The sequence below is a fragment of the Nipponia nippon genome, unplaced genomic scaffold, assembly GCF_047370975.1.
Source record: "Nipponia nippon isolate SJK-2023a ecotype South Korea unplaced genomic scaffold, ASM4737097v1 scaffold_3, whole genome shotgun sequence".
NCBI classification, from domain to species: domain Eukaryota; kingdom Metazoa; phylum Chordata; class Aves; order Pelecaniformes; family Threskiornithidae; genus Nipponia; species Nipponia nippon.
Window position 1 is genome coordinate 39536096 of NW_028262347.1, and position 23214 is coordinate 39559309.

General features: G+C 44.2%; 1 protein-coding gene across 4 annotated transcripts in view; it reads right to left on the bottom strand.

The window, feature by feature from the left end:
* Positions 1 to 23214, bottom strand: part of SAXO6 (stabilizer of axonemal microtubules 6) — an 83877-nt gene that overhangs the window by 30023 nt on the left and 30640 nt on the right. The window contains exons 3-7 of one of the 4 annotated variants that reach the window (XM_087764370.1): positions 21790 to 21906; positions 20572 to 20802; positions 16772 to 16908; positions 1007 to 1151; positions 440 to 535 (exon numbers count right to left, since the gene is read on the bottom strand). The gene's annotated coding sequence lies outside the window, so the exon portion shown is untranslated. Of the gene's footprint in view, positions 1 to 439; positions 536 to 1006; positions 7724 to 16771; positions 16909 to 20571; positions 20803 to 21789; positions 21907 to 23214 lie in introns of those variants that run through there. The other 3 variants (XM_087764368.1, XM_087764369.1, XM_087764371.1) reach the window with 3 other exon arrangements.

Below are 23214 nucleotides of genomic sequence, written 5' to 3' on the forward strand. Positions count from 1 at the left end.
GTGCATTGGTAACTGCGCCCTAACAATGGAAACATGAGCTTGGCCTCGGGTATCTCACGGCTCGGGTTGGCGGGCTCAGCTGTGTTGGCAAGGTAATGGAGTTCAACTTCAAAAGGGAAGGAGAAAAGGCTAATAGTCGCTGTAGAGGGCCATCTGCTAGATGGGCAAAACTCTCTATGATGTTTCAGGAAAAGGCTTTGTAAGAGTCATGCTGAACTTTCTGTTAAATGAAACTTTTTGTCATTTTTCATTTCTTACTTTGCTCTGCATGCCATCTGTAACAATAATCTGCTATCACACTGTTGGTGCTATATGCATACATCAGTAACAAATCACACTTCTGTGATGCCGACTCTAACAGACACGTAGCCATTTAGAAGGGAAGGCTCGTTAAAGGAGTGGGAATTAGCCACACTGTCCAAAGGAGATTGTCCTTTACCTTTTGGAATCCAAACGTGAGCAGCTCTCCCTCTTCCCTGGCACTCCTGGCAGTGTCCTTCAGGAGGTGGACAGACAGAAGTCTATTTCAGCAGCCCTATAGGACAGAGTGAAAATGTTCAAGCAAGTTCAGGTTTTATATGTCTAGGTCAACACAGAGGTGGATTTTTTTCATCTGGCAACACTGTGGTAAAGGAACTTCTAAAAATTGTCCTTGCTCTGGTCATAATGATCTATCAGTGCAGTTTGCCACAGTGTCTTGTCATCTGTGCTGTATCTCTGTCTTAGCTGTTCTCTATAAAAAAGATGACAATGCAATAGAGTCACGTTTCGAAAAAAAGTATGTAAAACTGCCGTGTTTTATAGTACAAATATTGAAAGAGACATTATTAATAGCTTGAAATACACTGTACCAGTAGCTGTAACAGTGTTGAGGACGGACTGGGAAGGGGACAATACGATCAAAGGGGAAACAACTTTGGCACCCAGCTGCAGAAAAAGCCACTAGTGGCATTCGCATAGATCATATATTCCCCCGCATTATCATGAACTCATTTGCTGTAGATACCAGGGGTAGCTGGCTCCAGACAGATAGCTTGTTACCCGCTTTCTCCCTTGCTGGTGGGAACTGGAGAAGAAGTTGCATATTCCTCTGTAGTATGCATCTGGCCTTTGCCAATTTCTTGGGTCACCGCAGCAGTTTATGGTGATGGCTTTCTGTCACAGAGATGCCTAGAATTATTTTTATGAAGTGGTAGTAGTTCTCAAGATTCTGAGTCATACCAACTTTTTTACCCGCCATTTTATCCATTAACCCTCCGGTAACTGCAATGCAAATGTCCTTGCTCTTCTTGTTTTCACTTTTTGTTCAACAAAATATCATCAGGTGGCAAGCCTTCGCTGGTACAGCTTGATAAGATACCTACACTAAACACAGACCAGACTTTGATTCTTCAGGCTTCTTCAATGGGTGCCTCTTCCCTCCTGACTCCTGCCAGCCCACAGGATGAAGAATAATGCTCCAAAGCAGTTACATATACAAACCTACATTTATCCACAAACTACAAAAATTGTTAGATATGGCTGTGCCAGCTACATCATGTCTAGGAAAACTAGATTTGATGCACACAATTACTTGACTAGCTCCAGTGCCTGAGGTGATTATAAGCTGATTTGAAGGCACTGATTATAGCAGCGTAGCAGAGAGGATCCCAAATTGCATCCATGCATTCTCCTCAAGTATGTATACTTTGCAGCCAGGTATAAGCCCTACTGTCACTAGCAGTGGCCACCACCACTGCTGCCACCAGTGTCCCTGCCAGTGATGGTACCTGGCTTTAAAAGTTTGAGAAAGCCAGATTTAGAAACTTGTCTCCTCTCAAAGACTGCCAGTAAATATAGTAAGCAGGTGTGCTGGTTTTGGCTGGGATAGAAATATTTTTCTTCACAGTAGCTAGCATGGGGCTGTGCTTTGGATTTGTGCTGAAAACAGCGTTGATAATACAGGGATGTTTTTGTTACTGCTGAGCAGTGCTCACACGGAGTCAAGGCCTTTTCTGCTTCTCACCCCACCCCACCAGCGAGGAGGTTGGGGGTGCACAAGAAGCTGGGAGGGGACACAGCCGCAACAGCTGACCCCAGCTGACCAAAGGGCTATTCCATACCATATGACGTCATGATCAGCATATAAAGCTGGGGAAGCAGGAGGAAGGGGGGGATGTTTGGAGTGATGGCGTTTTGTCTTCCTAAGTAACCATTACACGTAATGGAGCCCTGCTTTCCTGGGGATGGCTGAACACCTGCCTGCTGATGGGAAGTGGTGAATGAATTCCTTGTTTTGCTTTGCTTGCGTGCACGGCTTTTGTTTTACCTATTAAACTGTCTTTATCTCAACCCAGGAGTTTTCTCATTTTTACTCTTCTGATTCTCTCCCCCATCCCACCGAGGGGAGTGAGCGAGTGGCTGGGTGGGGCTTAGTTAGGGTTAAACCCCGACAGCGGGACATCTGAATGAACCCTGCTTTAGCTGCCCTCAGTAGATAGCCCAACACAAATCTGCACGTAGGCAGGATCTTGTAGTCCTGGACTGCCGCCAGCCTGAATAGCTCCTTGTTCTCTTGGCGTTTGTCTGCACTAGGTACACACAGCAGCTGACAGAAATATGTCTCTTAGCTGTATTTGGGTATTGCAAGGTATCTGTTTTACTGTCTACTGGTTCTGACGGGCTGTTCACAAGAACAAGAGCTTCTGAACACTGTATAAGCCTTTGGTTACTGCAGCTCAGCTTTTCAGTTGGGATTATGTTAGGCAATACACAAGAATGTTTTAGGGCACTAAATATTGGACCAAAACACTGCAGCCTTATGGTGCAAAGTGCCGCAGGCACGTGATTTGAATGAGCTAAAAAAATGTTCTGGTTTATATTGGTTTGAGTGTATTCTGTCCATACCACGCCAGTTTTATGCCAGACTAGATATTGCCAGTTCCCCCCAGACGATATAAAGCCAGTATAAATACCAAATTGTGTACTCTGGATTGTTCACCAGAAGTGCCATCATGTGCTCCTGCCCCATCCATTTGGACTGGTAGGTGATCCGGTGCCACACAAATCAAATCTTAGTAGTCTTGTCAGCATGTCCTTACTAAAACTGAGGTACTTAATTGTCTCAGCCTCTCTTCTGTCTGGCATACATATGAGCACAAAGAAATCTAATATTTACCAGTGCAGCTGTTTCCTACCTCCTTCCCCGTCTGCAGCCCCCCGGGACACCGTTCTGATAGAGTTTTGTGTAAACAGCAGTTGGCAAAAATCCTGAAGGCAGATATGACATCACTGTGACCCATGTATCTTGAGTTTCTTCAGAAAGTTATTTCCTCCAGATAATGCCCACCAGAGAAACTGAGCAAGCTGAGGGTGTTCCTGGAGGACCTCGTCCATCTCTGGCTGAAGATAGCATCAGTCTTTGGGTCGGCTGCATGGGAGGCAGGCGTGGAGCTACAGGCTGAGCCTGGCCCTACCCCTGGTGGTCCCGGGAAGAGGCCCCGTGGTCCCGTTTGCTCTTTGTGGACTTGCTAAGTGGGATTCACCAAACGTTGTGCAGTCGATCCTGACTCCGCGCTTTCCCAGCTAAAGGAAAGCCACTGCATGGGGATGGGCTGAGGCAGGAGCTGTCGCTCAGGCGGGGACCAAGCACCCGGCCTCAGCCTCGGCTGGAAGCAGCTCCCTGGGGCCAGGGCTGGGTCCCAGCTGCAGCCTCCCTGCGGCACTGCCTGGGGGCCTCTCCCCACGGACACCAGTGGGAAGGGGCCACCACCAGCTGCGCTCACTCTGCGTTGTCCCCAGGCCGGGGCAGCCAGACCTCCCGGTGACGGGATGCTCTTGGGGCCTTTACAAAATGGGCACAGTGGGCCTTGCCGTGTTTACAGCTGGTCTGCACAAACACAATGCTTTCTAGTATTTCCTTTCCATCTGTAGCAAAATCTAAAGTTCCCAATATTGTTGGAAAGGAAAATGCCACCCAACCAGCAATCTGGTCCTTATCACAGCTGCTCAGTCTCAGTGCCCAAAAGTCAAGTTTCAATCAATTTAGTCTTGGATGCCTTTTCAATTTCAAATAAACCAGAGCCTTCAGTACTTAACAGCTTTTAGAAAATATACGCAATTAAATATGATACGTTGGATTCATTTCAAAATACCTGACTTGCAGTGGTACACTTCCAAAGATAATTACATTAGGGTTTTTCTTTCCATGGCAGTACCTGGAACCAGATCCTGCAATTTCCTTCTCCTAAGTAGCTCCCACTGAAATCAATGGAGCGACCTCAGAAGTACGGTCTGCTGAAGGCATCTCTTTTCTTTCCACAGACCAGATTAACTGCCTTGCAGGCCAGATCTAGACATAGGGTCATTGGTTGATCATCTCTGCGGAGAGATCTAAAAAGGATTATGTATGATAACCTTTTATGTTCTAGTCAGTGGCTTGAACTTGGCCCATGTGAGCAGTGGCTTGTGTCATTCATGGGAGCAGTCTGTAGTTGTGAATTCTGGCAAAGCTTTTGCTGCGGTAAATAGACTGTCCCAGGTGAAATCTGAATCAATTTTGTAGTTTTTTAATCTGAAATCTGGAATGTCAGCAAAAGGTTTTGTGATTGAAATGTATACCTCCCCACCTGCAGATGTTCTGGGTCTCACCATCATCAGTTGGAGCGAGCTGTCAAAATCCAGCCCTCGATTACAATATCCAGCAAAGAGATAAAGTTGTAACTATCATGTCCAGAAAGTCCCACTGACGTAAGGAACAACATTCCTGATGACCTCAAGAGGAGGAAGAGCCATCCTGTTCTGAAGACGGGATGGTGAAAGCATTAATGTAAAGAGCAGTATCATAGTGAATTAAAACAAACAGTGGTGGTTCTTAACTCTTTTTAAAGGTTAGTTCAGGCAGATGTTCCACCACTTCTGGTAGCATAACCGAGTTGAAATGCTCTCAGCAGAACAAAGCAGTTCTTCCTCCCCACTGGGATATAAAAGTTGCAGGAGAGAAGCCATGTGAGTAGTAGGTAGATTTTTAAATATCAATTTTAAAATAGGAATGCATAGGAAAAATCATTCTTTTGACTGACTTATGCTGGAAGTTTCAATTTCATTTTGGATTTGCACATACAAAAAAGTAGGGTTAACATTTTCAGAATATCCTATTGGTCCTCAATTATTTTTTTCTGTGTGCATACCTCCCTGACTGCACAGTCTGCAGTGTAGCAGCATGGTAAAGACAGGCTACTTGTGACTAATTAACACCCATTTGCAAAACTATTGGGGCCACCAAGGCAAGCAGAAAACTATATCCCACCTTATATTTGGAGAAAAGTGTCCAGGGCAAAGCACTGCTGAACAGTAGTAAATACTTAGCTATGTATCCACAAGTAGCGTCCAGTGTGGCACTAACCTCCCATGGAGTATTTTCTCCGGTGGATACAATGGTATGGGGAAATAATTGGAAGTTGAATATTTCATATGCAATCACCTGATGAAAAAAAATGTAAATTTTCCAATTGAAAAGCTTCAAATTTTCCCCAAATTTTATTTTTTTTGTTGGGGAAAAAAATAAAAGAAGCAGGAGAATCTCGGTCTGCTCTGGTCTTATCAGAAATTAGACTTTGTAGAAATAATATCAGCAAGAAGTTTGAAAATCATTTGACATCTTAATTGAACAGTAGCAACAGGATCCAAGAAGGCAATCCAGCTTGATTGCATTATCACAGCTGGTGTATTGGTCTTGCTTGAGAAAACGGGTATTATTTTTTTCTCTCCATTTTGGGTCTCTCCATTAAGCAGGCTCATGCTGGCAGTCTCTGTGAAGTTGTTGCCTTTTCAAGCTTAGAAAAATTATTTGAGCGTTAATATTTGATTTTTTTTTCTGTTCACAGCATTATCTCCCTCCCGGACGCAGTCATCCTCAAATAAAAAATTTGCTGTTAAAGAAGATGTTACATTGGTTTCTGTCATAACATGCTGCATCCATCCTTACTTTAACTTTAAAATGTAACACTAATGCAGCAGCTCTTCCAAGTGATTTTCCTCCTAATCTTTTTACATCTGCACTCGCTCCACCCCTGACACTCACTGAACACTGAAAGCATGGTATTAAGCCAGCTTAAAGAAGACATATTTCTCAGATTTCTTCTGTCTATACAATATTTAATCCTCAATAAATAATACTTTTCTAATCCATTTTTACGTTCATTGAGAACCATGGCTCATCTCTCAGCCATACTTCTCGTTGTGTTTTGAACTGGATTATTTAAGAAGCACTGATAAAATGCCTAAAAGCCTTTATTGACATAATATGACTTCTATTAGACTCAGAAGTTGTATTTGCTTCCTAGGTACTTTGACTAATCCCAATGGCAGAAAGGCTTGATGGAAGAAGGCTGCATGGCAGAAAAAGAGACCAGGGACTGAACATCACACAGAGACCGGGACCAGCTACTGAGGTGCTGGAGTAAAGGTTACGTATTAAGAGCTTTTATCCACAGTTTCTGTCAGAAGAACGCATAGGGGATCCCAGTATTAATTTAAAGCTAATCTCCTAACAGTTTCCAGAAAAAAGCGGGAGAAGCACAATATTTTTCTGTGCTCCTGGGGAGTGACTTGTGCAGCAGCTCAAGGTTTCAGATTGCTTCCTACCTCCTCACCAGGGCAAGTCGAATCTTTGATCTCTGAATGGGGACAATGCAGATTTTATGGCACGACGGTTTCTCTGAAGACTTGAGTGCTGACTTTCTTTCTTTTCAGTATTGGCCTGAATCCATTAAATTGTACATGAATGCACAATACTAGAAATTTTCCACTGCAATCTAGTCATTAAAACTGCAGTCTGTTCTGTGGCTTGCTCAGTGCAGAAGGATTGAAGTCAACAGTTTCTTCTGTTGTGTTTTGGTCAATAAATCTGCTGGTCCAGATTCATTCCTGGTACAACTCCAATGCTGCAATGTGGGGAGATGATGTCTTTTTCCTCCCTCCCTGAATTCAATCGTACAACCAAAAAGATGAGAAATCTTCAAAAGTGCTTTGCTTAGGCGACGCTGAAAACGTCATTGAACAAAGACAAATGGAGGAATTTTAATTTAAAATTTATGGCAGGTTTGCTGACAACTGGTTGTTAAGCAGCTCTATTCCGGGTTAAGTTTAGACAATAATCATAAATCAAAGTGAAATACAAGATCAGTTAAATAAAGCTATTTAGAAACATTTATTTTTTAAGATATACCTTTCAAGGCTTCCAGGCAATGCATGGACCGTTGACAACTATATGATGACTTGGGCAGATGAAGAAGTGGCAATGAGTGAGAACTGCCTGAGTGAAGCACTTCTCTGTTCTTCTGTTTTATTACTGCATTGCCTCTGGCTTCAAGACCCAAGCAGAGGCCAGCTGGAGTGGGCAGGCAAATTTACAGATGTTAACGCTTGCCTTTGGCATTTTCTTTCACCGAGGTCCGGGATATCATCTGCAATCTTCTAAGGGCTAACGTGCAGTTTGGAAGTGAAAGACAAAACTCACCTGAGCATCCAGGGTACGGATTAATTGTGCTTTATCACTTGAAAGTATACTCTGATTATTATTGTTTTTCATGTAGAGATGTGAAAACCATGTCTGCGTTACGGGTGGGACTCGGCACGGTGGGACAGTCACCACTAGGTGGCACGAACCTGATGCAGCAGAAAACATGTCTGAAAAAACGCTGAAACATTTAATGCTTTGCTGAACAGCTGCCATCCAGTAAGTGAAAAAACTACCACCACCACGCTAGCCGTCAGCACAGGACTCGTCTGGAAAGCCCACTTCATTCTGCTTTGCACATCCATCTTCTAGATAACGGGGGAAGGAGGATGTGTTTGGAGCAGAACCGCTGTGTTGCCTCCTTCCCCCAGGGCAAAATGAAAACCCATTGCTACTAATAAGTTTTTTTCTCTATTTCTGCAGGCAGGTATTTAAAGCACACACTTTTTTTCCCACTTGGAGCTACAGTGATGTGGCCAGCTAGGACCGTGCCATAAAAATGAGGCTAGCTGGCTGCCGTTGCTGTCCCATTCCCTCTGGCTGTGGCCACACAGCTCACTCGGTGCAGCCTTGCTTTTAGACCTGAAGGTTGTAAATTGAAGTGTCTCAGCACTGCTTTGCCTCCAGGCCAGCGCTGACACTGCACTGCAAATCTGGGGAGAGCTGCTCTCACGGCGTCCTCTGAGCGGGATGTCAACCTGGAAGCCTTGGATGGCTCTCCAAGTAGGTATTTGAGATCCCAAGATACTTCCAGTTAAAGCAAGTGGTCCTCAAGATTTCTTTAGGGATATGCACTCTAACATACTGCCAATTTTTTATTCACATTTGCTAATATCTAATCCATTACTTTAAGCACCATTTTTAGATAAATACAATAATCAATCTCTCTCAAAATGCAGGAAAGCTGGCCTTGCTGTTTACGACAAAGGAGACTGAGAGCTACAGAAACATGTTCTGGTTAGGCTTATAACCCCGGGTTAAGCTTATGTAACCATTTTTTATTTCTACAGCATCATAGATGTGGAAAGCACTTTAAAGAGAGAGACTATGTGCTTTAAATGTGGTATCCTATATGCAGAAGACACTCAAAGAAAATAGAAGGTCCTTGTACTAAAGCACCTATGCTTTAAATGAGATTAAGTGCAGGATAAGATGACGATAAACAAAGGGCTGGATGAAAGGCTGGCAATGGTGAACAGTCAGACTTAATAATATGACCATATCTTATTTCCTCCTCGGATTTTTTTAATACAGTAAATTTATTGTAATGGGATTTCTGGACAGCATCCACTTTGAAAGCCTGCGCAGAGGTTCGCAATAGAAGATTGGCTGAAAAAAAATTGAGGCATGTCAAAGGATTTTAAGGGAGTCTGAGGTTGCAGGAAGCAAAAGATGAGAGACTACTTCTTTAAAAATACCTTTAACAATTCCCATTTCTTATACAGACAGCATGTTTTAATACATTACTCTTATATAAGTTCCTGAGTCATTTGTGTCAAATGTGAATTTAGTTTGGTTTCCTGGAAGTGTGATGCTACACTCAGACACTACGGTGACGAAGGTTATACATGTGAAGCCGGTCAGAAACTACGTGCAAGGGTAAGAAAGAGTTTCCTTACAGGAAACTTGATTTTTGGCAGAAAACAAAGTTAGTTCTCAATTTTGGCCAATGAGTTAAAAAAAGGGGAAAATGTTCTTTTTTATATAACATAGAGGAAAGCAAACTATTTCTGAAAAAATCTTCACTTTGCCAAAACCTGATTTTTCATCAGGACAAGTTTCAGTCAACAATTCTCAACCATTTCTAAAGCATGTATGTGAATTCTTGCACTGTAAGTCCCTTGCCTGAGCAGGACTGCAATTTACGTGCGCTTGTCAGTTATATGCAATTTCACTACAGATTTATTGTGGACAGCGCTTAGGAACACGTGATAGTAGCCACAGAAGCCCTGAAGCTTGATGCTTGCACAGGGGCAGAAGCTTGCTCGAGGGTCTTTGCTTGGAGCGGACTTTCTGCTTAGGCAGAGATGCTTCGCCAGCCTTTTCCCCTGTTCCGTGGTCAGAGCTTGGTCTCACCCTATTCCCCATGGGCAGTGCCTGGCCCTTGTGAGGCACCGGGCTCCCGCGGCCCCACGGCAGTCACAGGGGTGCAGGCAATGCAGGGGAACAGCCCAGGGAGGAAAACCTTGAAACGGTACCTGGAAAGGCAGAGAGTGAATTCCTGGGACTCGGTATTTGCCAAATAAAAAAAAAAAGAATAAGCCTACTACCTCACATCAGGGATGTACGATCAAAACTCTGCAAATTCAAAGCTCTGCAAATTCAAAACACCCAGTATTCCCGCTCTTCCTTTCTAAAGAGAGGCTGGAATTTGGGCTAGTTCACGGACAATCAGTGTGTGCTATTTCAGAGCACCAAAAGAGACAAGGAGAGGCACTCATCCTTGCAGCTAGAGCCCAAAATGCGCAGCCCTGGACTTGCTCATAAAAATCTGCCTTGGCCCTTTCCAGCCCAGCCCTTCACACGCCCTCACCCAGAGTGCGAAAAGATACAGCATCGCTTTTCTGCACAGCTTTCCTGAGCAAAACAGCTTGTCTGTTATTGCTGGGCCTGTTGCATTTGGATGTGTGTTACAGAGGAACTAATCTTGACCAGATCTTCCTGGGAGAATCTCCCTGCTTAATAGATCTTTTTTTCTGATGTCTATTGCTTCTAAAAATATAGAGAGAGATCAGCAACTGGAAATCTGTTGTCCTAGTAGCAGCAGTTGAATTATTAGTATTTTATTTTCCCAAAGGAAAGTGTTTTCTTATGTCAAAACATTCCATGATAGTGCTGTCTGAGGTGCTACACAAAACATCTGTACTCGTTTCCGTTAACTGCTGGCGCGCTGGATCGATAGTCAAACGTGGCCATTTGTTCTCTGCGATACCACCAAACATCTAAAAACTGTCTCTAAAAACTGGGTGGTTAATGTGAACCAGGCATTTTTAAATAGATCAGCCGGCCCACCCATGATTATAAGCCTGAACATAAGGGAGCATATTTTACAAGGTCAATTCCAATTAAAGCTCCTCTCCCAACCCAAATATCTTTAATCTCTGAAGACTACTTGTATGCATTGTTTCACTTATGCAAGTCTGTTTTGTGATTACTTCCAATTACTTCCCTGTCCACGTAGCTTTCTCATCCTCATCCACCACGGTTACCAATACACACATAAAGATGAAACCGGCCCTAGCGTGCTACAGCTGCTTTCCTCGGGTGCTTTTTTTGTAGGGCAGCCTTCACGATGTGATTTAATACTTGAGAACAAGCCGGCACGTGGGGGAAGGGGAGGGAACTGCTCAGATGATGATGCTTAGTAGATCACGTTCCTGCTGTTTTAGTTACTAGTTCTACTTTTTTACTCTGCAGTTTATCCACAAGCACAAGGTTGCAAAGATGCTAAAAAGAGCACAGGAGATTTTTTTTTGATAGCAAAAGTAGAATGAAATTCTAGTCTTAAATATGGATCAGAGTCAAAACTCCTGATCTAAACTGGAGGCAGGCTCAAATGTCAAGGGCAGATTTTGATCTTAATTCTCTGCATGGAAATCTGAAGTAGCTCCACACTTTGTCAAATGTAGTGTTTTGTTGGAAACCTCACTGAGAGCACAGCTTGAATCAAAGTGTGTGTATTTAGTCTTCAGTGTTTTGATTTGGGTTGCGAAAGAAACCCACTCGTGAACTCTGGCGCAATCCAGGATTGAGAACGGAAATTTGTTCCAGCCCATTTTAATTAAAAAATATGTTTTAAAAATGTTAATACTGCAAAGGTCAATCAGGACACAGACCATTGTATTATTTGAACAAAGTAGAAAGGCATCTTTCTCCAAACTCTACCAAAATATACTGATTTCTTTCTGACTTTTCAACAGGCGTAAGAAACGATGGGCTTCTGCAACTCTTTTATGCCAGGAAAGGGGAGTGATTCCGTCTGATTCAATATTTGCTTCCCTGCTTTGCATCAGCCCGGGAGTACAAAGGGAGGTGGGAAACGGCCGGTCTCCTGAGCTGGCTGCCCTCTCCCTGGGGAGCTCCCGGCTGGCCAGCACCGAGCTGCCACGTACCCCTTGGCGCCGGGAAGAGGAAAGGCGGGGACGGAGGTAGCCGAGCCCGCTGTGCTCCCATCCCATCCCCAGCTGCTATCCAGTCCGGTGGGACACCCACTCCTCTGGAGAGCGGAGCAGTCTTTGGGCAGTAACTGGCTTTTCCAAGGCATCTCTTCCCAGCTCGGACGTGCCAGAAAATCAGGCCCAGTGGAGTTTCACCAGTATGCGTGAGAGCAAATTAGGGCCCTGGCTCTTTAGTTTCATTGTTTCATGTTGATGATGCAATATGACTAATTTGTTAGGAATAATAGCACTGCGCTCAAATATGCCCCTCTCAGAAACAGCTTCCCCGCAGGCTCATTAAGGGTAACCTTTTTAAAAAAACGAATGCATTTGCCTTAGTTCCTGAGAGCGGAATGGCTCTTTAAAGTCACAGATACTCCTTTCAAACTATACCATCTTGCTGATGTATTACATAAAAGTACTAGGTGGCACCATGCTGCATTTGAATGGTGCTTTTGGACAGGCTGTTTCTTCACCCCCTCAAAAAAAAACCCATCTAAAACCATATTTTTTAACAGAAATGGTCTCCTTTCTACCAGACATTCCCTCCTGTGCCAAGGCTTGGAGTTTGCTGTTGTGGGACTGTCACTACACGGTATGCTGGTAGTGCCAAGACCCTGAATTAAAGGTCTGAATTAAAGAAAGCAGATATTTAACTGAAAGGAGATCCCAAGCATATGCAGAACATGTCTAATCAGTGTCCATAAATAAAACTGATGCTAAAGGAATCCTGCCTTTGAACTGATTGCTCCGATCAGATTTGGTTTTAATTGAGTTCAGATGTAAACGGTTTTTAAAATGGAAGCAGTCCTGTAGAAATAGTTGGGATTTGTGTACTTCCAGTAGGTATTGGTGGTGAATTTTGAAATTCCTCTTCTATTTCTCTCTGATGATTGTGTCAAGCATGTGAATTTCTAGCATATTTTTCTTTCTTTGGTGTAGGAAGATGACAATATCTGTATTAGTCCACCTCACCCAAAACACAAGGGGCCAGAAAGGCTTTACACGTGAATGTCCTCCTACAGGTTCCGTCTCCATGATTTCTGCAGGTCTAGCAAATCTAGCGCCCAGTGTTAAGCGTGGGTTTCCTCGGAAACCTGGTGATTGGATGAACATGAGTAAAAATGGCATAAAATGGCAAATATTCAGGGACAACATCGGCTTCAAGATAAAAGGAATTCCTTTGAACATGGAAATATTTTTGGGAATGCCTGAGAAAGTTGCCATTGCCCTCATAACAGTTAATCTGTAAACTCTGCCTCAATGCTTCCCACTGCACTTCAATGTGAAAAATTTATAAGGTCATATTAGAAAGCAAGAGGTACTAGGAAAGATACCATATTAAATTGGTATATTTATTACATATACCTACACAATGAGTTCAGGTTTTGAGGAGAAAAAGAACAAACATATACATTTGAATGAAGCAATATAGCATACATTTGGCATCACAGTTTGCTGCATACAGCATGTATTTTCTACTTCTTACAGAAAATCTCCCAGACAGGACTGATCTTCGCAGAACATACTACAATAAGTGAGTTAGCAGACAAACTGTACCTGAAGTGTTGTTCCCAATAAGCACACTTGATTGGAGACTATGTCTGTGCTTACTTTCTGCAGGAGCTGCCCATGTTCTGAGGAGTCAGGAGTTATACCTGTTTTGACTAAGGTAGACCTTTGGAGCAGATGTTGTATTGATCAGATTTCCAGGACACACATCACTGTAGAGTTCAAGTCACCTTAGGCAGCATATTTCAGAGCTATGTATAAAGAATATTGATTTTTGGATGCCTATTTCTAAATGGAGAAAATGCAACATCTGCATCTTTCTTCTCCCTGAACTTGCACCTGGTATTTCCAGTTCTTTCCGTGCAGACTGGCTGTAAAGCACTTTCTTGTATCATCCCCTCTGCATGTTCCCAATACCTAATCCCACTGAAGTCAACAGCAGCCATCTTCATGTGGACAAGCTCAAACCTTGAAGATGTAGATTAAGACCAAGGTGAAAGAGAGAGGCATACACTACTTCTGCTTCACAGTTTCACACTGAAAGCCCCTTTCCGCTAGTAAACTGTATATAGTGCTTTGTCCAGAAAAAAATACTTTGGAAGAAGCCATGTTGTTGCAAAGGATTGGACAGCAAACATCTGTCCTTCACCCATTACCCCTACCAGTTCATTCTTAACTGATTCCTAGATTAGGAAGTGGGGCATCATCATAGAAACAGCGAACACAATGAAACAAAATAATGGTCCTGTGAGAAGAAAGGAGATGTCGTACAGCCCAATCACTTTGATCCCAAGGCAGAAGCAAAGGGTTACGCTATTATTGGTACCTTCATCACCTTGGCCACCAATATTCAAGAAGGCCTAATTCAAGAAAATTATTTACTTCACACATTTTTGCAAGTGCAACTTGCAAGTGCGATGAAAAACATGACCACAGAATAAGATTAGGTTTAAATTAGCAACAGCCGTTGTGGAGCAGAGACTGTTGTTACGTGATGGTGCTCAGTGACTCTTGTGAATTAAGATGGTCCCTGCAGGGAGCAAACGTTGCACATGGCCACGTGTAACACGCTGTGCCTTGCTTCTTGGAGCAACATAGGCATGGCCAGACTCTCTAATAAGTCCAAAGAGTGGGCCCAGCTCACCACTCAGAGGCATATAGCATATTTAAACTTAGGTCTCAAATTTGTATCCAGTGTTGAGAACTTTAGACAAGCTGCTCTTGTAAGCTACACTGATAGATACAGGGGACTTGCATTAAAATCTTGGCCTCATTGACAAATATAGGCTATTAAAAAAGTCTTGCGTTAGGAGCACTGGAGTTAGATGATGTACGACTAAGTCAGGTGATTATGGAGAGAGAGAGAGTCTTTATACTAATTGATTGGTTATGTTCTCTATTAATGTAGGGAGCTCATCCACTATGCTTTAGCTAGACATATGGAAGGTTTTAAAACTGCCTTTGGCATTAGGAGCTAATATGAAATATATTGCAATGTAAAGTTCTTTCAGAAAATCTAGCCCTGTTTATAACAGTGACATTAGGAAGTCAGTAAGGATTATTTTCATGAGCAAAAGGTGCAGAATTTGGCCCAATTTTTGATATACTGCCTGAATGGATCTATGAGATTGCTGCTGCATTTATTTATTTTTGTAACTAAAACAAGTTGCTTTCTGTGGGAATTTGAATTGTGCCCTGTGTATTATTTACATGTGTTGAAAGAAGCATTGATGTATGATAGGAGCCAGTATGAGGCTGTAGCAGGGGAAAGCTATTGAAACATATACATGCTGAACTCATTAGCTAAATTTATCTTGTATTATTTTTAGTAAAAGTCCAGATGACTGTGTATCCCCATTACACCTCCCTGGGCTTGTAAATGATCTATTTGTAAAAAAAAAAAAAAAAGGCTTAATACAAATTTATCAAGTTACCTTTCCTTCAGAAACAAGTTTCATCCACAATTTAGCACAACACTGAGGGGCCACGGAGGCTGCCGCTGTAACTCAGCGATTGCAGCAGCAGGAAGACCCACATGAAATCCCACCTGTGCATCCTGCCTCCCCAGCTGAGTGCCCTTAATTAAGGCACAGTTACACTGTGTATAAGGGAACCTATGCAGTAGAGGAGGCAGGTGCAGTAAAATAAGTTGAAACCTGGTGTCTTGCTGGTTTCCAGCAGAGGAGGTGTAGAGTCAAGCATCCTCAGGCAGTGGAAGATGTCCAGCCTGCATTCATCACATCTTAGGCATGTTTGTCTCCAGGAGAAAGAAAGGCAGCAGAGATCATGCAGCAAGAAATCCTGAGCAGAGACGCTTGTACCGCGGAGTCCCTTAGGAGGACAGACTCCCTAGCCGCAGTGGCTTTTACAGCTCCCCTGGCCAGGTACCTTATTGTCCCTTAGCTCCATGCAGTGCCATGGCTCAGAGCCGTGGCTCTAATAGGTGACAGCTGATAATTTACAGAGCATTTCATCTTGGCCTGTAGCAGGGATTTTTCCATATACTGCAGTGAAAGTCAAAACTCAGTTCTAATGAGAACACCATTCATTTCTACCCAGACCTCCCAGCTGAACAAAGCCCATCAGTGCTTGCTCCACCATGGCATCACACTTCCGTGCTTGTCTTCCCCACCGCTCAAGCGTGAAGCACCCTCAGGATGCTGACAAACCAACATCTTCTTCCAGCACCCTTTCCTCTTCTCAGATACTGTTCACTACATGTCATTCAAAACCAAAACAGGCAACAAGAGCACCCTGGCTAATTATGCTTTGTCCCACTGGCTCCTGACGTCTTTACTCTCGGCAAACAATGAGATACTGACTGTGGCTGGGGAAACTGGGACCTGCTGGAGGAGTTATACAACAATTATATCTATTTCAGGATAATTCAGGCACACCTCATTACTTCTGGTGTACCATTGATTTTACTGCAATTAAATCCTGGAGGTTTCAGACTTGGTTGAAATGTCAAATATCAGTTAAAAAAAATCTCAGACATTCACAAAAAGGATGCTTCCTGGAGATGCTTTAGCAACACTTCACCCCTCCCCCCCCTTTTGATCACCAGCTCCAATAAACTTCAAACAGGAATCTTCCTCTAATAGTGTCAAAATGTTGGCCAAAATGGCTGGAAATCATTAGTATTTCAACCTTACCAGCTAAATTCATACACATTAGCCAAGGAGAGGTAAGTTCCCACTTGCCAATGCAGGTCAAGGACAACATGGAAATCAGAAAAATAGTGCTGTCATATAGGAGCCACTGCAAGGTCGAACTAAAATACATAATGGGAGATGTTTCTCAGGAGTCAGGCAAGTTTTGACACCAAGAAAAACATAAGATAGCGAAGATGATGAATTTCTGTCTCTCCTAACTAGAGATGCTGTCTTGTGAACAGCCCCATGCGAGCCCTGTGGACCAGCTGTGTTGACTGGGGCTTGTCTGTGGACTTAATGCAAAAGTCCGTGTTGGTTGGTGCTAAAGCCAGGCTCTGGGCTGGAGGTTCCCATAGTCCTGTTTCCACCCCCCTGGCTTTCCTGTGTTGAGTGGGCACGTCACACAGACCCTTCACTGGGAATTAGATCAGTTTATCATGTTTACTTACCCAAGAAGAGCTCATTACACCAATACCACTATCATGCTCACACAGGAGGATTTGTGTTTGTTTCCAGTGCATGTGCTACAAATCCCTATTGCATCTTGCCCGCATCCTAGGAACAGCTTCCCTTCCTTCTTCTGCTCCTGCAGTGGAGAAGGGGAGAGAGAAACGGCATTTCATAAAGGACATAATAAACATCAGTCATTACGCTCGAAAGATCTAGAGGGTGACTATTTAAAACATGGTGCTCATTTTGTTAGACACTGTTTGAAAACATTCTAGATGGGGATTAATGAAAACCAATAGTTTACTAGCTGTGTTTATTGTTTTCTCATTTAATTAGGAACTTAGCTCTACGTTCCAGTGTCAACAGAGCCAGCAAATATTTAAATGAGATTGGGATACTCAGTTCTTCATTGCTTTGCTGTTGGGGGAGGGGGCACTTGGCTCTCTGTCTCTCCATTTAATATTTTATTATTACAAAGCAACAAAGTAAAGTTTTTTCTATCATCCACATCTGTGTGTTGAAAAGAGAGGGAGGTAGAAAGCAAGGCAACAGACGCTACTTGGGGGGCTAAAACACCTTGTCTCTGCATTATACGGGAACACAGCTGGATGATGGCAAACTGATGCCCTAGGCAAAATACAACACAGAGCTCCCTGAGGCTTTCGCTGCTCCCCCAAGGACACGCCATGTCTCCACCGCTACATGGAGCAGCGTTGACAGGGGAGTTTGCTTCTCTGACAGGCAGAGACTTGCCTTCCAGCCACTCCTGGCACCATGCTAGAAGCCAGGGGGACATCTGACAGCATTTTCCTGCACCTGGCTGGGGTGGCCTGCGATGTCACACTCCTCCAGCAACACCTCCCCGCTGGGGTGCAGTCGCTCTTGGCTTTTAGGGTTTGCACTCTAATTTGCCTTGGGCTAGTCTTCCAGGTGCCAGCAGGCTCAGGCATCACTGCATCCATTAGACGCTTGTCACCCTTCAAAGATTTTCCTCCTGACCGTGAGATCTAGAAATATGTATAAGCTTATGTTCAGATGCAATCACACGACTCCTGGACCCAGAGACCAAGGCTTAGACTTAAAGTACAGCTGCTGGCACCCCATCTAGCATGGGGGGAGTTGGGAGCATTTGCTGTGGACCCATTTCACAGAGGGTGAGATGAACAGAAAGTATAGACAGCAGCACTGGCAGACCGTTGCAAGGCTGGGCATTCCCCTGGCACGCTGAAAGACTGGGAATGGAAGACTGCTTTAGATGTAAAGGTAGCATCCGTTTGTATTTAATAGCTAGCATTGATTTCCAATTTCATATCTGCTGAACAGTAGCCACCGGCCACATTAAAATTCATCATCGTCTTCACTGCACCTTCCAATTCAGACTCTACCATCACCCTTAATGAATCAATCCATGTCAGCATACAATGCATATGTTTTTAAACTGTTCTTGGTGATTTTATGAAGTGAATTCAGCTGGACTCTGAACAGCCTGATTTCAGTTCGTGGGACTACAAGGAAGATTTAAATATAGAACACTCAAGCGGTTGAATGGCATGTTCAATTTGTATTGAAAAACTTAGTGTTAGGCTACTCTCTGTCCTTAAACCGCACATGTTTAATGCATGATAACAGTGTTTATCCATCATCATGAAGCTTTACTGCTCCTTAAAGCAACATGGAAAACACCAGCTCAGCTGTGTTATTCTTTGCCAGTATTGAAGCGCAGCTCTCTGCGTGGCTCACCCTGCGCACACCATGAGCACGCACCAGCACAATCTGCCTGGGGGCTGGGTACTTTGGAAGGAGGAGGGGATCCCAGTTTTTGTCCTTCAATCAAGAAAGGGAAATGAATATTTAATTTTGTGGCTCTGTGGCTTTGTAGCCAGCGGTAGGATCTGTTCCTTTGTGAGAGGGCTGGAGAGCCTGATACTCGGTGGCCTTGCTGGGAATGCCAATGGAAATGCTGGAAATGTCAGCAGTGCAGAGGAGGGAGACCTGAAGGCTTTTCCAGCCTGCAAACAGAAACGTGGCGTCTTCGGCCCAGGAATCGATACAGGCTGCTGCTTGCTTTGATTCACGCAACTTGGAATCACCCTACTTTTTTCACCTTATTACAGGACAGCAGTGAAGCGCATGTTAATGCATGGTCTCCTCAAAGGCCTGTGCAGCCCTGTGTAAGGAAAAAGCACAAATCTTCAGTGCTAAGGTTTGTGAAACACTGACAACTGACAGCAGCAAGCTCCCGTGATTGCTTGGTGCCACATTCAAATGGGGATTTTGTTTGGGGAAGGGCAGCTCTGCTTGTATCATGTTCTCCTTCAAGAGATTAGTTCTCCCAAGACGTAATGTTAGCACAGCAAGTCCAGAGATATTACTCATCAATTAAAAATTCAATAAAAATAAGCTGTCATTACCATAATCCTTCATACTGGGAAATGTGGAATTGAGAGCTTTACCATCCTGGCCTCTGACAAAAGCCCCAAAGACTGCTGGCTGTGGTGTTAATTGATTGGTGTCATTTATAAGTAATCTAACAATCCTGAATAATTTATTTTGCAGTGACATCTGCTGAAAACATACAGCTCCACAGATATGTGCACAGCTTCGGAAGAAATGGTGCTAAACAGGGTGTAAGGCAAAGATTAAGATTCAGTGATCTCCTTAGGAGCACTTTCTCATGTGCTCTGCTCTCCGGTGCTTTTATTACAGTAGAAGTATATAGATCTGACAATAGGAGTGTATAGATCTGGGTGGTCGAGACATACAGGCTCAATAGTCTCTTTCGCAGCAGATTACCCATAATGAATTTTAAAAGCGAGGAAGGTGAATGCCGAGCGGGAAATATGCAGCGCTGAGGACAGCCTTGCCGAACCGCAATAAAAATTGACCACTGTGTTTCCACAACAAGGATGCTGATGATGGGAAAAAGTCTAACGATTTCATCTCTCTCCAGCCAAAATGGAATAAAAATTCTTGCCGAGTGACTGTGGAGCAGGATTTACAGGGGTCACCTAGTGGGGAGTGACCCTCATTAATCCGCATTGTTTTTACAACTGCATGAATAGCCCCAGCCGATACGCTTTGAAATCTAGAGGAACCACCGCAGAGAGCCAGAAAGATTGAAGAGGCTGGTGCTCAAAGCCAAATCTCTTCCCTTACGGATGCACAAATGAAAAGTTCGTGTGAGCCCTTATTTGCTGAGGCAAAGCTGCCGCTGAAGTCAGTGGCTGATGACCTGGGCCTGTTTCAAGTCCACATCACCCCTCGCTCGGGGTGAATCCCACCCCCACAGGCCAAACCCCGCTCCTTTTTGGTTCTCTGAAGCACAGAAAGCTTTTCCCTAAATTCCATTTTACTGGAACGATTAACTGCGTTGCTGGGAGTTGCTCTGAAAAATGTTCACAAGCATTGTAACTGAAAAGCCTAATCCCACACAAGTTTGTAAAAGAACACGGAAATCAACCCCAAAACATGTGTGATGAAAGGATGGGCTCCTTACGGCATCATTTCTGTGCTGTCGTATCAAATTTAAAAAGTAGAGAATTATATTCTTGAGACCTGATTCATGTGGCTAGCTTAAAATTGCATTTGTACAAGATATTTGTATTTTAACAAGTGTTGCAGGGTGGGGTATTTCTTTCAGAACATTAATTTTTGAAGTGAAGTGATCATGCAGAAATCCTAACTTTCATTTCACAAAGTTTTTAGTTCTTCAATCTGCTCCTGGAACGGAGCCTAAAACTACAACCAAATATAGCTAAATGCCTCAGAAACCAGAATGGCAGAAAAAAAGCATGCAAACCTTTCTTTTAAACCTCTTCTTTTTTCCCTTTCCTTCCAACTTTGACCTTACTTTGAGGCCTGGAGGGTGATCCTTCTAACCCTGCGTACGATGAGATCTGCCTTCTCCGTGGGACTTTTCCATCTGCACGGCGTTTCCAGAGCTCATTTGAGGGGAATGCCGACTGCAGGCAGCAGATCCCATCTTGCTCCAGAGAGTCAACAGCAGAGCTCTCCCTGACTTCAGTCAATGCTGGATAGCATCCAAAGAGAGCAAGGGCAGGAGGGAATATACTTGTTTTCATTATTCATGTTGGTTGTGTAAACAGCGTTCACTTCTGACTTAGAAATATGCGATTTTCTTTCTATCATTTTTAGAAAAAGCATTTACCAAGAAAATAATCATTACTACACACTGATTGCTCATTTTTTCCATTGCTCTGCACGTCAGAGCACGCATTGGTACAAATACAACCGATCTGGTTAAGTGTTTTAATACACAGGGGAGTAAATTGTTTGGGATGAAAGAAATTCATTACCCACAGTTTGCAGGGCTGAAAGTCTGGCTGTTTTAACGTTACTGCCGAGTAAAAAATTTAAAAGTGCATGCTGCGACAAGCTGAATACGTCTTTAGATTCTATTCTAGTATAGTAAGCATATTAGTTAGATTACTGTTCATTCTTTCAGTAATGCTGAACAGCTAGTAGGATAACTAAAGGTAATCAGCCAAAGAATAGCCAATTTTCCCTAGATTCTTTTCTCATTAATTTAATTCACAATGGGGAAAACTCCTGGTTCCCTCCTGAAATAGGGACGGGGAAAGCCTAAGTGGTAAAGACAGAATATCTCGAGAGGTCACACGTGAATCCAAGAGATAATGTATTTGCACAGAGAGGTAGGAGAGTGTGTTAGGCTGCGGACTGCAGCAGCCTGTGTGCTCCCACTCCAGGCGATACAGATTGCAGCCTCTCCTCCCCCTGCAAACAGAGGGCTCCTGTGCATGGCAAACACAGCCAGGCCTTACGCAGACCTCTACTATTTGGACAAGAGATTCTGCGATAAAATTAAAGGACCTCCTCAACTAGGCTTTCGCATCAGCATTTTCCTATAGGACCTTTATTTTTGCCCATACTACCTTCCAGCTCCTGTATTATAAGGGAGAGAGAGGACACATTTATTTATTTATTTGTTGATATTTCACCCCTACTTTGGCAGAGTTTCGTGATCCATAAAACTTACCTTGCACTGTCTGAGCCAATTCCTCTTCATGTGTACCGTGGGAGTAACATCTTGGGAAATTAAATGTTTCCCACCCAGGCTTTGGTACAGGGCTGCTGCCAGATCCCCCTTTGAGCCCTGAGGTCAAGACATTAAAGAGAAATTATTTCCAATTCATTGAAAAGCTTTGTGGGCTGGGATGGCCCGTGGTTCAGCATAGAGCTCTTTTTATAAAGTTAGGTTTGCAAGTGCTGAGTTAGTTGGCTTCAAAAGAAATGACCTTCTAGGATTCTTTTTTAAATAGCCTTGGTCTGTTTTTTAAGAAAATATAGCTAGACTATATGGCTATAAAGCTACAGCATCACTGTGCACAACATGCACTAGAGATGAGGTATAAACCGTAGAAGACCCATATGAGGTTTTTGACTGCCTTGGAAAAACTATACCCCCCTTAAAAAAGGCCCAGACCATAAGTGCCCCCTCCAGCTCTCTGCCTTGCCCTCTGCCAAAATTTGCCACCTCTGCAACAGAGGTTGTCAGGAAGAGACCTGTGCCCGCACTGCGGTGCTCGGAGCTGAAGCAGCAGGGAGAGAGCTCGCGCTGTGCTGATAGCAGCTGACAGCAGCCCCAAGGGGCTGGAGGTGATAGCAAGGAGTGGAAGCAGCCCCGAGGGGCCTGAGGCGATCGCGGGGAGCGGGACCCCCCGCCATGCAGCAGGCCTGGCCGCAGCACCGGAGGAGTCACCGCTCCCAGCCGCCAGCATCAGCTCTGCGCCAGGGGTAACTGCTCACGTCGCTGCAGAGGGTCTGCCTGCACCTCAGCTGCCCCAGTTTGCAGGCTGGCGTGTGGCGCAAACCGCAGATGAAGATAAATTAGCAGCATCCCATACACAGAAGCACCCGCGGCACCAGCATGCTTTGCTGCCCTTCCCAGGCTGCCGTCCTGCCTGGCTCCTCAGGCTCACCCTGGCTCAAGCTGAGCCCAGACAAGTGCAGATCTGGAGGAGCAAAATTAAAACTAAGCACCCTATAGATATTCCCAAGGCAGCCCACAGCTACAATTTTCTGTTTAGGCAGACCCTGCATTTAATAGCTAGGCCAGTCATGCTGCTGGCTGCTCAGCACCTCTCCAGGTCAAGACCTTCCCTGCATCACAGCAGAGCTCCACGCAGGATCATTAGCCCTGCAACAGAGGGCACCTCGGCAAAGGTGCTGCAAGAACCCGAGGTCGCTATGTATTCATGGCATTTCCTCGTGCTGCTTCAGAGCCACTGCTGGTATCGCTGCCCGGCCCGGCGCTGGGCTGCGCGTTCGTGTGAGGGGGTCAGACCTTGGGAGTGGGACCGAGGGGGTGGATGCAGGACGTGTGGCTCATCAGTATTTGAGCCTCACACCTCTTTCACTCCCTTTCTAACTCAAGAGACTGTTTTGCTCTTGTGCAGAAAAT